Consider the following 16,124-nt stretch of genomic DNA (forward strand, 5'->3'; position numbering starts at 1 on the left):
CAAAGAGGAGAGGCCCAGGACAAGGCTTGGCCTGCCAGTAATGAAATTATATAGGCTACCTTCGCCCTCTCGGAAGGAAATGACGCAGCCTGTATCTCAAACTGAATGAGGCATTGATTTAGAAACCCCCGGCACTCCTTAGGATTCCCGTCAAATTTTGCCGGGGTGGGAATTCGAAGAGGGGTGGCATTGGCCACTGCTGCTGGGGGAACTGGTACCGGAACAGGTGGAGGTGACGGAGCCTCCATGCGTTGCATCAAAGTCTGCATGCACTGCATTATTTGCGCCTGATCTTGCTCTTGCTTATTCACTCTGGTTAGAAGATGTTCCAGAAGTTCTTTAGGCGACGGACCAGCGGTGGCTTCCATATTCCAATGGGCCTGAGTATTCTGTCACGCACTTGTGCTACCAACTCGGGAATTGGCGTGACCTGACACAGGGGCGTGGAGTCTAACCGTGCTGGGGGTTTTCTGCCAGTGACCCCTCCAAGCGGGATATGGGCTTTTGCGGTGCCCGACACGTCAGGTTTCCCGTATGAGTTGGTAGAGGGAGGGAAATATGGATACGTGGTCGTCTAGCCGGGTCAGGATTAGGGCGGACTCATGGTACCGGAGGATAATACAGAGAGAGGTCCAATGCCAAGCCGGATCATACACAGGGAACGCAGTATGCAGCACACTAGGATGAGACTGGAGAATGGTCGTAACAAGCCAAGGTCAGATACTGGGAGACCAATCAATGCACAGGGAATAACAGGAGAGTTGTCAGGAAACAAGCCGGGTCAGGATCAGGTTATCAATAGTTTTACACAGTAAGAACGCTAGAGCAGGTGTGAACCTATACTCAGGCCCCGATTGCCTGTCAGGGACTTCCTTTTATCCCTGCAGGCTATCGGGCCAATTTCCTGCCTGTGCCTTTAACTAGGGAGAACGAGCGGCGCGCGCGCCCCTAGTGAGCGCGTGCCCGCCCGCAAACCCGGAAGCCGCCTGCTTTCCCCGTCTGCGCCGCAGGAGTATCTCTGCAGCCGACGGGAAACTCACTGCCCAGACCGCTGACCCCCACGCTGCCACCGCCGCCCATACCAGTCCCGGACCCGGTAAGATACTCCTGCTCTGCGGGAGTGCATGACAATGTCTGCCTGCAAAGCCATTTTCCAAATGATTTGTGCAGCACTGGCATACAACTCACACCCTACTCCATGGGTGGCCAAACCTGTCCTCAAGATCTACAGTACCAACGGTGCATGTTTTCCAGGCAACCTGTGGATCTATAGTAGGAATGAATGCAGCAGGTTTGAAAATGTGACTGTTAGTATTGACTACAGCTGTGCACCAGCTAGGTGATTTGGAAAACATGGACAGTTGGTAGATCTCGAGGACCGGTTTAACCACCCCTGCCCTACATCATGATAGATATGCCACTGTACTTGGATATTCACTAGGCAGTGCAGATGTAAAATGAGTTTGTTTTGAGCCATGCAGTGAGCATGCTTTATAATTAGCCTATTTTGCAATTATTACTCAATCTGACCCACATTGAATGATCGCCGCTTCCTACTGAAATGTCAGTCCAGCTGCACTGTTTTAATGTGTTTGTACAAATGTATGCTTCTTCCAGATATGGTTGCCCCATTTTCTTGAAACAGAGTGACTGGCCAATGGCCATCATCTCTCTCTCTCTCTTTTTTTTTTGCCTGATGAATAACATTAGAACTGAGGCCTGTGTTTAATGGCCATGTGTCAAACCCAAGGTGGGACTGGCCAACAGGTGTACAGGGAAAATTCCCAATGCGCCCCACTGCCTGATGACCCCACCCCTTTCTGCAGGGCCAGTAACTCGGTGAAGCACGGCCATGGATAAAGCCCTCCTGCCAATTAAATAGGGTTGTCCTGACACCCCCCCTTTCCACTCTTTTATAAATGAGCTTTCTAATGGTCACACCTCTTAATCTTGTATCCTCACCTTTTCATTCTCTTTATGGGAAAATTGTACCAAGCCTTGAAAAGTGATTAAACTGAGAGTGATAAACCACCAACCAATCAGCTCCTACCTGACATTTTTCAAACCCAGCCTCTGACATGGCAGTTATGAGCTGATTGGCTGGTGGCTTATCACTCTCCATTTTAGCACTTTTCAAGCTTAGTACATCTGGCCCTAAGCCCCAGTCTGACAATAGTCAAAATCCCTTAAAATAGGGACTTAGAACTGAACAATATGCACATGGACAAGCCGGAGCTGCTTTGCAGTCTCCATTTTACAAATGAATATATATAAGTGTTCCTTATTTATGTTTGGCAATATTGATTGCATGGCTCTTGGGGATTTTGTTATAATGGAGTTTGAAGTGTGGAGACATAAACTGATCCTATGATCTACTTTTCTGTTAGACACAAATTCATACTCACTCAGACTGGACTTCATTTGCAATTGTTTCCACGAAACACAGATTATCAGCAATACATAGCAATCATTTTTAAGTTGCAAAAAAGATTAACCTTTTACATGCATTTTTCCCTGCCTAGTGGATAATATTTGTGGTAAATGGCCTTGCAGCCTCATTTGTATTTTTTACCAGTTATATTGCTCGCCCTTTTGTATTTTCACACAGGAAATTCATCCTTTGAATACTTACAAGTAGTGTGCTTTGATCAACCAACGTGATAAGATTGCAATCAGTGCTATAGTCAAAAAATCAAGTCCATTTAGATCACAAATCCTGAAAGAGAGGAATTAATTGAAGCTCATGACACTTGTTGATATTAGAATTTTAATTACTCTTTTGTACATAACTAAAACATTTTGTTTTCATTTGATGAGTTATTTAAGGTGTTTTTTGTTATGTAGCTTTGTGGAAAGTTAAAAACATGAGATGGTTGTTTAAGTTATTTCTTCCTGTAGATGTGTTCAACTCGAACTTTTTTTTTAATATAGAAAAGGGTAGCACGTTTTGGTTCACACCGCACATCGAGCGGAGTAATGACCCAGCAATAACCCGGGTCAAGGATGCGATGTGAAAGGTGTATATGTGTAAACAGCAGCAGAACTGCCCAAATGCTCAAGCAGTAATGAATTCCAAAAGGAGATGGTACAGTATAAGCAGAATTGATAGCTCGTGGTAGCTAGGTTTTTTCTTTATTTTATTGAAATCCCCCTTCTAGACATCCTGTATATGACGTTGCTTGATCAGAATAGGATACATGCAGGTGATGCTCAGAATTCATATGCCAACTACAAAGTCTCAAATATATTACTTTTGCAAGCTTCACTGGCTATTGCCACAAGGGAATACTGATCCATACCTTTACAACTATTGCCAATCTACATGTGTTACTGGTTGCCGAGGAGGTCTCTACCAGCACTAAACACTGCGGCACACCACGAGGACTATCTCATTTTTCTAACCCTATACCTTCTTGTGCAAAGGATAATTTTGCATTTGAGCTATTGATATGGAGGGAATAAAAGGGCAAATCTCATGTGTTTTCAATCCCCTCCGATCTGATGCTCTGTGCCGTGCACATCAGATTGAAGCCCCCATATCACAAGTGCTGCACGTATAATCTGTCAGATCGGACACCCTCTAACAGCACCTGCTGGGATCGTATGTAGGGTTGCCACCTCACTCATAATAAATTCCTGGAGATTGCCCCCTGGTGCACACTTATGCGTGCACGCTCCCGGAAAGTGGGCGTGGTTAAATTGGCATGACCTATCCAGAAAAGTGGGCGTGGCCCCTGTAATACAGACATGGCCAGGCTAAGTGATCATAAATCCATATAAAAATGGATATATCTTCCAAAGATATACTGTAAAATGTGGTACAAATATAAATATACACACACACACACACACACACATATATATATCTATATATATATATTTATATATATATATATATATAACTATATCTATAAATCTATATATCTATATATATATATATATATATATATATATATATATATATATATATATATATATATATATATATATATATAGTCCTTTGAGCAGCACTGCCACACAACAATAATAATTGCTGGGTGCTCTGCCTGGATCCAAATACACGGTCCCACATAGACGATTGTATGGTGGCACTCCAAATAACTTGCAACTTAGGCACAGACAACGACAACGTTTCGAGGAAGTTTATTACCTCGTCATCAGGTCTAACAGACATGCAAAGATAACACATATAAATGCATACATACCCATTAGTGCATTGATTCCCGGTGCGGGGGGTCCACCGCCGCCGCCACCACCTTCTGCACACGTCATCAACGTGCGTCGCACACCGTCACCAAGCACGGACGTGCGTGCGTCACGACGTCCTGGCATCTTCGTTGCCACGGGAACCTAATCAAAAATACATAACAACTTTATTAGTGAAAATAAAAACACATTCAAATATAGTTAAAAAACATTATATTTAAAAAACACATGCGCCTTAACCTTACAACACATCCAATGTCTGAAGAAAACAAAGCAAGAAAGAAAACGATGTATCATCAGACATCAAAAAGCGCACACAATTTAGATGGACGGGGCAATCACTGTATTGTTAATGAAAAACTATAAAAAGCATTTTAAACCCAAGTACTCCTTAAGCCTTCTAGGAGCCAATGTTCCCAGGCGGTGAATCCAAGCACTCTCGCATTGCAATAATTTCAATGATCTATCACCCCTCCTAATAGAGGCAGGGATGTGGTCTATCAAAATAAACCTCAAGGACGATACACCGTGGCCAGCCATTAATTAATGGCGTGCCACAGGCTAATCACTACCACCTGATTCTAGAGCTTTTTTAATGGAGGACCGGTGCATAGCCATTCGATCTTTTATTGTTCTATCAGTCTTGCCCACATAACTTAGTAAATAAATTAAGAATTAAGTAGAGCAAGTTAATTTATGTCTTATAAAATATTTTTTGCCAGATAACGGATGGCAGAAAAATGTTGATCTGCAAGTGCGGCAGCCCAGACAAAAAGCCTTCATGAGTCTGGCTATCTACCAGTTGGATACATCAGTATTAACGTCCTAATCAAAAATATTGCGACCTCGCTGATAACAAGACATAAGTCTAGTATCATTAAGGCCGATCGATGGGTCCGATGATACAATGGGCGACCACTTTTTTAGAGACCCGGCTCACCTCATTGCTGCGGGTACTTAAGTGGTTAACCAAAGGGAAGCGTCCCATGTTGGACTTTTGGGGTTTTACTACTAAGTGATCAGATCGCACCATCCTCATGGCCTTGTTTTTAGCAGATAAAAGTAATTTCTTATCATATCCACGTGCCACAAACTTAGTCATCATACCATCAATTTGTATTTCTGCAGACACATCCGTACTGCAGATCCTCCTTGCTCTCAAAAATTGAGAATAAGGGAGTCCTTACTTTTAGGATGGAAACTACTGGCATGTAGGATGGTGTTCCGATCCGTCTCCTTTGTGAACAAATCCGTCGAAATAAGCCTATCCTGCAAAGTGACAGCCACATTCAAAAAACTAACATAAGTACAATGTATCAAATGGTTACATTTAATGGGGCTATCAGACTTATTGTGGAGCTCAATAAATTATTTGAGTATGCATACCGGCCCACTCCAAATAAAGAATAAATTGTCGATAAACCTGGCATAAGCAGAAATATAATTGCCACTGTCATGTATTAATATGTATTAGTGCATCCATCAATTTTTGATCAATAGCTTCTGTCGCTACCGCAGATGTTAGTAGCGATATAAGTTCATTTCTGAAACCGGGCGTAGGATCACTCTCTAATTTATGATAAACCTTAGAATCGGAAAGTTGGCGTAAAATATCCCCCTTATATTGGTCAATGTCCTGAATGACTATTGCCCCACCCTTATCGGCGGGGTGTATGACAATGTCATTATATTTGGACAAATCCACAAGAGCCTGGTGTTCCTCACGAGTCAGATTATTAGGTTGATGTCGGTCCTTAGAGGGTTTTATGCTCTTAGTAATCAACCCACAATATGTTTTAATTGATGGATTATTAGTGTTCGGTTCATAAATCGATCATGTCATTTAGGACATTGACCAATCCTTAGTTTTTAATCCTTAGACATTAATAATCCTTATTGATCCTTAGTAATAGTACCTACTTCAATTGCACTCGTGACAAGTGAGGTGAGTTGAGAAGTGAATTCTGTGGTAGGGTCAGTCATTAAAATTTGGTATGTGGTAAGATCTCCCAACATATGGTTTCTCCCTTTCAATTAGAACAAAGGGAATATAAAATACATAGAAAACACACAAATTATTATACATATATAGATCAAGTAGTTGCAATATAAAAACTGAGTGCATGGTGACAATGTTGCCAAAACGTATAAATTGAAACTAAGACTCCATATGTGTACCTCTCTGTTCAAACCATGATTACTAATAATATGGTTCTCAGGTAAGATAAAAGAAATAAATACAGTTTCCCATAAAATTAAAGCATATTATAAATAGTATATTGAATTAGAGTCATCTGTGGTTTAAATCTCTGCTATGTATCAAACACTAATTGTTATAGTTTCATTGTATTATTTATATATGTATATTTTTGCAATCAGCAATTTTTTTCATTTTATTTTTATCCTTATTTTTGTTTTCTGCTCTTGTTTTTGTTTTTAAATACAAAATTCCCAACTTTTGCACGCAATGAAAGTAATACTGCATAATTGAAACCTATAAAGATAAGATTAGAAAAACTATTATCAAAGAAACTAAATCATCACTGTTTACAGTTAAAATGACTTATCCATGTGTGCTTAATCCCGAGACCAAGACACACCAAACCTGAAATCAATAAACAATTAAGAGACGGACTTAAAAAGCCCAACATCCTGTCAAAGCATCCACATATTGAGAAAGTCATGTGAGCGTGACGAAACGTGTTTAGGAAGCTTTGAGGAGAACCTGAGCCTGTGCAACTATCTGTCAGTGCCGGCAAATTTAAACCATTCCTCCTTCACCCACAGGCACTTGCCTCTGAGCCCCGGATAATATTTCCGCAACAGCACCTATATGTCCACATATTCTAAGTGAGGCAAATGATCACGGCAACATTAAGGACTATACTGCCTGCTATAAACATTGACGTAAGATCACATCTGCAGCTGTTAAACATCAGCTGGCTGTTTCCCGTTCAGCTGCCTCATACCGGAGAGGGAGCCTTGTGGAGCTGTTTGCGGTGCCGCAGGTTCCATTGGTCTGCCTGTCCATGGTCAGCTAAAGTACAAACAGGGTTAATTGGATTCCACACTGTGCTGAGGTTCTGCATCATTCGCCTGGCTACCGAGCACTTAAACAGAGACCTGTGCCATCTGACAAACTTCCCATTTCACCCAGCATATTTGGAAGGACTGGGTAAGGTGAGCTCACCTCAATTATACAAGTACTTTTTACTTCCCTGTCTATCCAACAATCTTTCTGTGTGACTGGGGATGCCCAGAAAAGCAGAAATACCCACCAGGAAGGAAACACTGACACTAAACAGGGTTTTAATAACTATAATACAAACAAAGTGTAGAAATGTCCCAAGGTGCAGCCAGTCCCTGCAGCCACAGATCAAAGTGGAGGACCACTTTGCAATCCTCACTTGACGATACTCCTAAGCAAAAGTTGAATCTGTTGGCACTGAACTGCCTCCGAATATAGTGAATTTTCTCATGATATCGGAAAATGAGAAAATACAAAAATGTGTATAAATAAAACAAAAAATCTAACAAACTTAATAATGTTACAAGAAGGGAACCCCAAGCTTCGTACCAGAACACTGGGGTAAGAGCAGATGTGAATATAAAGGTATCTTTATATCTTTATATGGCTATTCCCTTTTGGTGTATATGGTGAAGGTTGGAGAGGCTTTTATACGTCACAAAGAAACCTTTATATGTTTAGAATAATCCGTCATTTCAGTGAGTACGGTACGCACCTGTAGTTTGGGAACTACTACTATTCCTGATCATCCATCATTATCACATTTGGTGATCCTTTAAAATAAAGATATAAAGATACCTTTATATTCACATCTGCTCTTACCGCATGGTGAGTTCTGGAACGAAGCTTGGGGTTCCATTCTTGTAACACTATTAAGTTTGTTCAAATTTTTGTGTTAATTATACACGTTTTTGTATTTTTTCATTTCCCGATATCACAAGAAAATTCACTGAATTCGGAGGCAAAGTTTAGTGCCAACAGATTCATCTTTTGCTTAGGGTTTTATTATTAGCTCCAAGCATATTTTAATGTGATTGGTCTTATTTACTATATTATATGTAAGTGCATAAACACATGTATGTATTTTTTACTATAATTGTGATTTAATTATTAGTAAAATTATTTTAATTTAACTCACACCTGCATCTCTTACAGTAATTATTTGTTCTATTACCTAATTAAGAATTATAAACCACAAATCTGCTTAGTATACCTCTTATCTCACGGCCCCCAGCGCAATTGTATTTCTATCTTTGCATGGGGGTGGGGCCTGGGGTAGTGGGCGCAGCCTGTGCTAATTGCTGGCAAAGTTAGCTGGAGAAGAAAATCCTATATACAGGAGCAGCAGTAGCACAGCTCAGGGGATCAGCTAGCAGCAGACTGAGCAGAGCCTCATTAACACTGCTGCTGCTGCATGTCAGGTGGTGCAACAGCAGCGCAGACAAACTATAGCACGGGAGTGCCTTTGTAGTGCGGTGCCTGCGTGCTCAGAAGCAATGACTGTGTGGCGCCTCAGCCAATAGCCATAGCAGGCGGCTGGAGTCCCTGGCTGGCAGGGGGGATGAGCGGAGGTGCAGGGTGGGGGGTGGAGCAGTGTGACCAGATACTTGTGTGTGGGCGGAGCCTGTCCCCAGATTAGCCTAAAGGATGGGGGCAGTGTGGAGATTGGGGGTGACGGTGGGGACCGACGTGTGCTGCTGCCTGATGCTTCTTCAGCTGTGTGCCAGAAGTGCAGATGAGCAGGAGGCTGGGGGGGGGGGGGAGGGAGGGGGACACTGGGAGGACACTGCTGCAGGCGCTATAGCCCAGAACTGTCACGCTGGGCGTGTGTATAACGCTTAGTGGGGGGCGGAGTTTACTCTATGACTCCGCCCAGCATTATACACACACTGACTTACAGTTCTGGCTAAATATATAAGAGACTCCCAGTTTATAGTTATCTGTAAACTGATTCCACTCAACAGCAGATTTATGACGGCTATGCCATCATTCCACTAAGGTATAGGGGCTTGAAATTAGGTAACGATGGCGGAATTAAAGAGTGACAGTCAAAATCGATGCTTGGTAAATGCTATTTTTTTTAGACTGTAATCCGACATTGATAGTTGTCAATACCTGCTGTATAGTAAATTTACAGCTTACTGTATCCAGATATATCTTTGGTTTATTTTGTGATTTAGAAAAACAAGGATTAAACACTAAACACTTGAATCAGGGCGCACAGCAGCACATGCCTTGCTTGCAATGCAGCATAAAGCTCATGGATCTGAGAGGACTACTGTAAACTGACATTTTTTTTGGACTGTACATTGCAAGTCGAAAACCTCTAAAAGACCGGAGTGCTGTCTCCATGTCGTCTGATCTCGTATACATGTGTACTATTGAATAACACACGTCAGTAAAGGAATCAGGATTTCTGCCATGTCTTAGGTGTACACCAGGATTTACTTCTGTCAATCAATAGTGTTGTCAAACATGTTCTGTGTCAAACTTCTAACGTGGGTAAATCTGAATACACACATCTTGCACTCTCGTGTTCATTTGTTGCATTTTCATTTCTTTTCAAATTAAAAAAAAGTTTCTCCAGCTATTAGAGCATAACAGGTTTAAATAAGTGTTCTAGCTTTTTGTTCTAGCTTTGTGTTCTAGCTTTGTGTTCCTCATTTGTGTTTTGTTCCTTTTCTGAGTCTAGAAATATGCTGTAGAGGTAATGGACAATGATGGCAAAGCAGTACCCCAAATATAACCAATGGATCTATACTCATGTTCCTGTGCATTTATTGAGAGGTTTTCCCTAACCATTCTTTATAGCTATCATCTATACAGTATGGACCTTATTCTGGTTGACTCGCAAAGCTGTGAATCTAGAAACTTTGTGAGTCCAGCAAATGCTGCCCACCCACACGGCCGCCTGCCCCCCCTCGCATGCTGAGTTTTCCCGCACGTGTAAGAATGGATGTTATGCATAAACATCCATTCACAGATTGCATGCACTGAGGAAATAAATCGATGGTCGCCGGCCATCGAATCACTGCTACAGCGCTCGCAGATGTAAGACACCTCTCACATCTATGAGCGCCTTGTGCAGGAAGTGGGTGGGTAGCTGACATTCGCCCATGGGCACAGCCCGTCGCCACTGGCCAACGCCCACACTGCTAGGTGCGAATGGGATGGCGAACAAGCAGTTCACCGTGCCCGCTTGCACAAAGAATGTGCACATGCACAGATGCTAAACACGGCTCCCCCATGCGAACGTGCAGGGGAGCGCTCCAAACACAATAACCCCCTATATGCTGAGAAATCAAGACCAGCATCCGCGCTTTATACTGATTGTAATACTACTGTACTTTTGGAAATAATGCTGATTCATTTTATATTTGATCTTTACTATTTTGTTGTAACAGATTATGGTATACCGATACAGCCAATTTTAGGCAGAAGCAATCACATTCAGTATGTCTGTAAACAGTGGTACAGAAATCTGAACCACTGTTCTTTTGAGTTGATGGTTGTACTGACCTAAAGTCTCTACAATGACTTTTAATTGTTCGATAAGGGCATTGTTATTTGTTAGAATTCAGGCATTTGGTATTTACAAAATGTATTTGTATTGATTGAAAACAGCATTAGCCAATTTAGGTCAGAGATTCTGGCCTTTAAGAAAAATAAATGTAGGGAATGAATGGACTTTCATAAAGAAAGAAGAGGTAGTTTTTACTACTGGCTGCAGTGAGGAGAATTCTGGAGTCATTCTCAAAGGTCCAGGAGAGGAAGAATTAATAGATTCATAATTAATAGAAATAGTTTTCTGTACAGTTGTGAGTATCTTTGATCAAACCCAACCCTGGGAATATGTAAAAATGGAGTGTTGCTTCATGTAGTACAGGGCTGGGCAACACCGGCCCTCCAGATGTTAGTGAACTCTACATCCCAGGATGCTTTGCATTAGTTTTGCTATGTGGCCATGCTGAAACTGATGCAAGGCATGCTGGGATGTGTAGTTCATCAACATCTGGAGGGCCGGTGTTGCCCAGCCCTGATGTAGTAGAATAAAAAAAAATGCTATTAGAGGTATAGTGATCAGACTTTCACATTCACAAAGAGATGGGGGTCCAAAAACAACTAAAAAAAATTGTAGTGTTCAACCACCCTAATTTCACTCCTACTGAACCAGAATAATATGTATTGTGAAGATCTTTTTCTAAGAATATTTGATTTTAGATTGAACTAACAATGTATAGACATCTTGGATTAAACGACTAACAACTCTATATAGCCTTTGGTTCATTGTACTCCCATCTAGGGGTGCCAACAGTGCCACCGAGCCCTGGTAAAAAAAAGGGGTGTGTGGTCAACGGGAGGGTAAAAAAATACCTGCCCTGTAAAAATAAAAAGATTGGGGATTAGTAGACCCAAGTGTGACTTAAAAAAAGTTTTTGTGCCACAGCGCTTAAGTGGGAGGGGTCACAAATGTTTGTAGATCAGCAGCCACTTGAGTGGAGGATTGCCAACCTCCAATATTCAGACAGAAAAAACAAAATCAAGTGGCGCTTAAAGTACAAACAGACATTCATAAAAATGAAATACATGTATTCTTAGCAGCATTCTGTATCGACAAAATATATACAAAAAACCTCCCGAAGATATCAAATTCACATACAATATGATTCCGTAAAGTCATAAAACATAAAAACAATCACTGATATAAAAGTGTTATACTGTATAGTGACTAACGCTCGATTGTTTGGGCACTCATTGGTATGTGTTAGAATTATTTTCTAATGAAATGCGATGGAATTTAGAACTCTAAAAGTGCAAATCCACATAATTGATGGAAAAACATTGCAATATGTTCAAGTGATGTTCAAGTGAGGCATCATGATGTATCTGCATGTACAGTATGTAGTTTATATCTTGCCTCAGCAAACATTATTTCTTGAGATAAGAAGACTTAACCAAAACTGTAAGAGCTGAGATGGCTAAGTTAATTTACTGTCTCCTTTATAAAAGTTTAATAGACTGAGACAGCACCCTACTTGCAGAAGCTGCTGACACCTGCCAGATAGCTTAAGCCGTCCATCTTTTATCATATGTGTCAGGCTGAATAATTTATCATGACAAAAGTAAAGAGCATTAATGTGCAGCTTCTTATTCTAACAGTGTTTAGCTTTAGTGGCCATCTAGAGATCATAGGTTAGTGCCAAGGGGCTGCGTTTCTTAAATATATCATGACTTACATGGATAAAGTGCATGTTTTTTTAAACTTGTTCAAGTAAATTGTATTTATGATATCCTGTGTAAAGACAGACCAAGAACAGGTCTTAATGCATTATTAAACACACCAAAGAAATAAAGGGTTTAATCACGTCTTTAAATGACTGTCAAAATAATAGATGCTTGATTTAAAAATATCCGTACTGTAGGCCCGAACTCCTAGAGCAGGCATTCCCAACCACGGCCCTCAAGGCACACCAACAGTGCAGGTTTTAGTGATATCCAGGCTTGAGCACAGGTGACTTAATTAGTACCTGAGTGATTCTGATTAAACCATCTGTGCTGAAGCCTGGATATCACTAAAACCTGCACTGTTGGTGTGCCTTGAGGACCGTAGTTGGGAATGCCTGTCCTAGAGAACTACAGACTGTTCTACCCATGTATGGATGGAAACAGGATCAGGATGTCATTTCTAAAGGAGTTTCTGGATGTATAAACAACTGATTGCTGGAGCATTCCAGCTGGTAGAAGACAAAAATTTATATTAATGAACTGATGTATAACATTGCCCCAGTGACGTCTCTTACCTCTGTGGAGAAGGGGGGCTGCTGTAATCCCCCCCTAAGCTGCCGCCACTGGGCCCCACCGAAGGTTCCCAGCTGCTCCCCACCGCCAGTGCCTGCTGGTCCCCACTTCTGGTCCTAACCCCCGTTGCAGTCATGTGACCAGCGCATGCACATTAGCTTCTTCTGTACTGCACATGCGCAGCACCCGTTTTAATGGGCTGCCAGAGGAACCCATGGAGGCATCCCAGAGGGAGGGAAAATCTCCCAATGGGCCATCCTTGGATGACTGGAAGGTCGGACTTCCAATAAGAAGCCACTGCCAGTCACAGTGAAGCCAGTGCAGTCTCACAGACTGCATGTGTTATGGGACAAATAAGATGCTGGGGTCATGAAAGTGGACATCAGCAGCAGGTTGTGCAGGTAGCTTTTAGTGTGTGATTCCATCCAACAAAATAAGCTTGACATACATTGGGTCAAGCAAAGATGGTCCACAGGACTAAGGTAAACACTGTAAAAATGTCAACATTGCTAATGCCGACAGGGTGAAAACTCCATACACGCATTTCTTTGCCATGGTGGGAATCGAACCCATGACCTCAGCGCTGTGAGGCAGTAATGCTAACCATTACACCATCCGTACTGCCCTAACTGATCCGTGCAGGCTTCTGATAAATACGCCTGGTGTATTTTCACAGCAATTAGCAGCCGTATATTACGTACGGCCACTTAGTAAATTAGGAATCACCATTCGAATCAATGGTGACTCCTACTCGTATTCTGTCGATGGTGTATACCAGGGGTGGGGAACCTCAGGCCCTGGGGCCGTATGCGGCCCCCGTAGCCGGTGTGAGTGGCCCTCCCACCCTTTGCCAGGAGTCAAGTACAGGGGAATTCTCGCAAGAAGTTGGTAGTTCTTGCGAGATTCCTTTTAATTAACAGCAGCCGGAGACTGCCAGTCCTATTCAGTGGCAGCCGCCAGAGCGTCACTCGGCTGCAGCAGTACAATATGTTCGAGAAATTTTTACATATGGCCCCCGAAGGATTTTTTCCCCATACAAACGGCCCCTGGCACAAAAAAGGTTCCTCACCCCTGGTGTATACATTTGTAAATACGAATTTGAATCTGCCATGAATACGAATAGGCATATTTTCAGTATAGTAAATGCCGAAAATATGTATAGGCAGTCATATTTGCATACGACTGCCTACGAATGCGCCTATTTCAGGCATATTCAGCTTAGTTAATTTCCCCCAATCTCTTTTAGACGTTCTTAATACAGATAAAGTTCATAAGTCAGCAAAATAATTGAGGCGTAGATGCATGAACAGTGATAAGGGGGGAGAAATGATAAAGTGCTGGTACTTTATCACTGGCCAATCGGCTCCTAACTGTCCCTTTTTAAACCCAGCCTGTAAGTCAGGAACTGATTGGCTGGTGATAAAGTACCAGGCACTTTATCACTTCTTCCTTGTGCTTCATACATCTACCCCTCAGCCTCTAAAGGGTCCCTAAAGAGGGACTGTGATTACTTTATCAATACCATAACAAGAAAAGGAAAAGCAGACGTTCTAAAACAGCATCAAGGCAGCAAAGAATACTATGAAGAACAAAAGAAAAGCACAAAGAGGATCAGGAATCTAAAAAGATAACTGGTATTTCTGAGCGTTATCCCTTTGACTATAGACTAGCATTGTAACAGACACACAGAAGTTTATATGTAGCTTATACTGTATATGTAAGGGTAGAAGATGTGGAAAAGAGGAAGGGGGAATTTTCTACAGAAGATCTGTCTTTCTGGACCTAACAGAGAATTCAGTTCTGCTAAGGATTTTGTTTTATAGTCTATTGAGGTTTTAATAGTGCAATAACTAATTGGGGCCCTAATAACCAGGAACTGAATATCATTATTATTACTACCAGGCAAATGTAGTTATGTAAGGCTGTATGCAGAACAGAATGTATTGCGATTTAGCAGCTTACACAATGGCATCACACAGTGGCTAGTGACATGAGTTACAGTGCTGTTCAAGGACACAGCACCCTTCACCAGACATAAAATGCAAGCTACTCATGTCTCCTGCCACTATGACTAAATAAAATGTTATTTTCACTATATCTCTAGGGTGAAACTTCACATTCATATTGCATTTATTGGTACAAAGTGAAGCAGGAAGAATGGCAATATTTTCAGTGAGACCTGTGATCACTGTGCAATGTACTGAACACAAAGACCCTAGAACTAAATGGTTTCAGTATTAAAACCACAAGATCATTAGAAACTTGCACAACAAATGATGACATACAGTACAAGTAGTCATAAAAGCATCATTGTTATCAGATAAATATAGAAGAGTAATGCCTGTTTTTTATTATTTAGAAGCAATATCATATGTTTAAAGAGAAATCAAATACTATTGGTTGGGGTTAAAATATTATAGTCCAGCATATAATATAAAATAATCATAAGAGGTTCCTACTTATCCTGTTGTTTTTCGTTCGTCCACCCACCTATTTTTAGTATGTTAACTCTTATGAGTAGGGTCCTCCTGCCTCACGTACTCACCCTACCTCTTTACCTCACCTGTCCTCCTGTCCTGTTCTTCCCTTCCTCTACTTCTTTTTCAGTCTCCTCGACAATTTTGACACCTACTTCTGAACTGATGCTGATTTTATTTCTACCAGCTATACCCCTATTTTACTGTATTTTTCAACACACCCTGTACGTTACCTTGTCACTTGTTTTTTGTTTGCTATGTACGGCGCTGCGGACACTTTGCGGTGCCTTATAAATAAACTTACTACTACTACTAAGAGGTTAGCATGCTTTGTTAATAATATGCATAAAACAAGGCTGCTCTGAGAGGGCCAATTCAGAATTGAATGCAAGATCGTTCTGCCGCACATCCTGATGGCCCCCTCCCTCACTGCAGGGAGCCTGGCAGTGGGAGTAGAGGGCAGGCTGCTGCAGCAGCACAGCCTCTCTCTCCAGCTCAGCACAGTGACGTGTGCTGAGCGGGAGAGAGAAGCAGCTGCAGCACCAGCCTGTTTCTCTCTCCCAGAGTGGGTGTCGCACCAGCCGGACCCTGTCACCGGTCAGTGGCCCGCACAC

Source organism: Crinia signifera, chromosome 2 (assembly GCF_055691185.1).
Source record: "Crinia signifera chromosome 2, ASM5569118v1, whole genome shotgun sequence".
Lineage (NCBI taxonomy): Eukaryota > Metazoa > Chordata > Amphibia > Anura > Myobatrachidae > Crinia > Crinia signifera.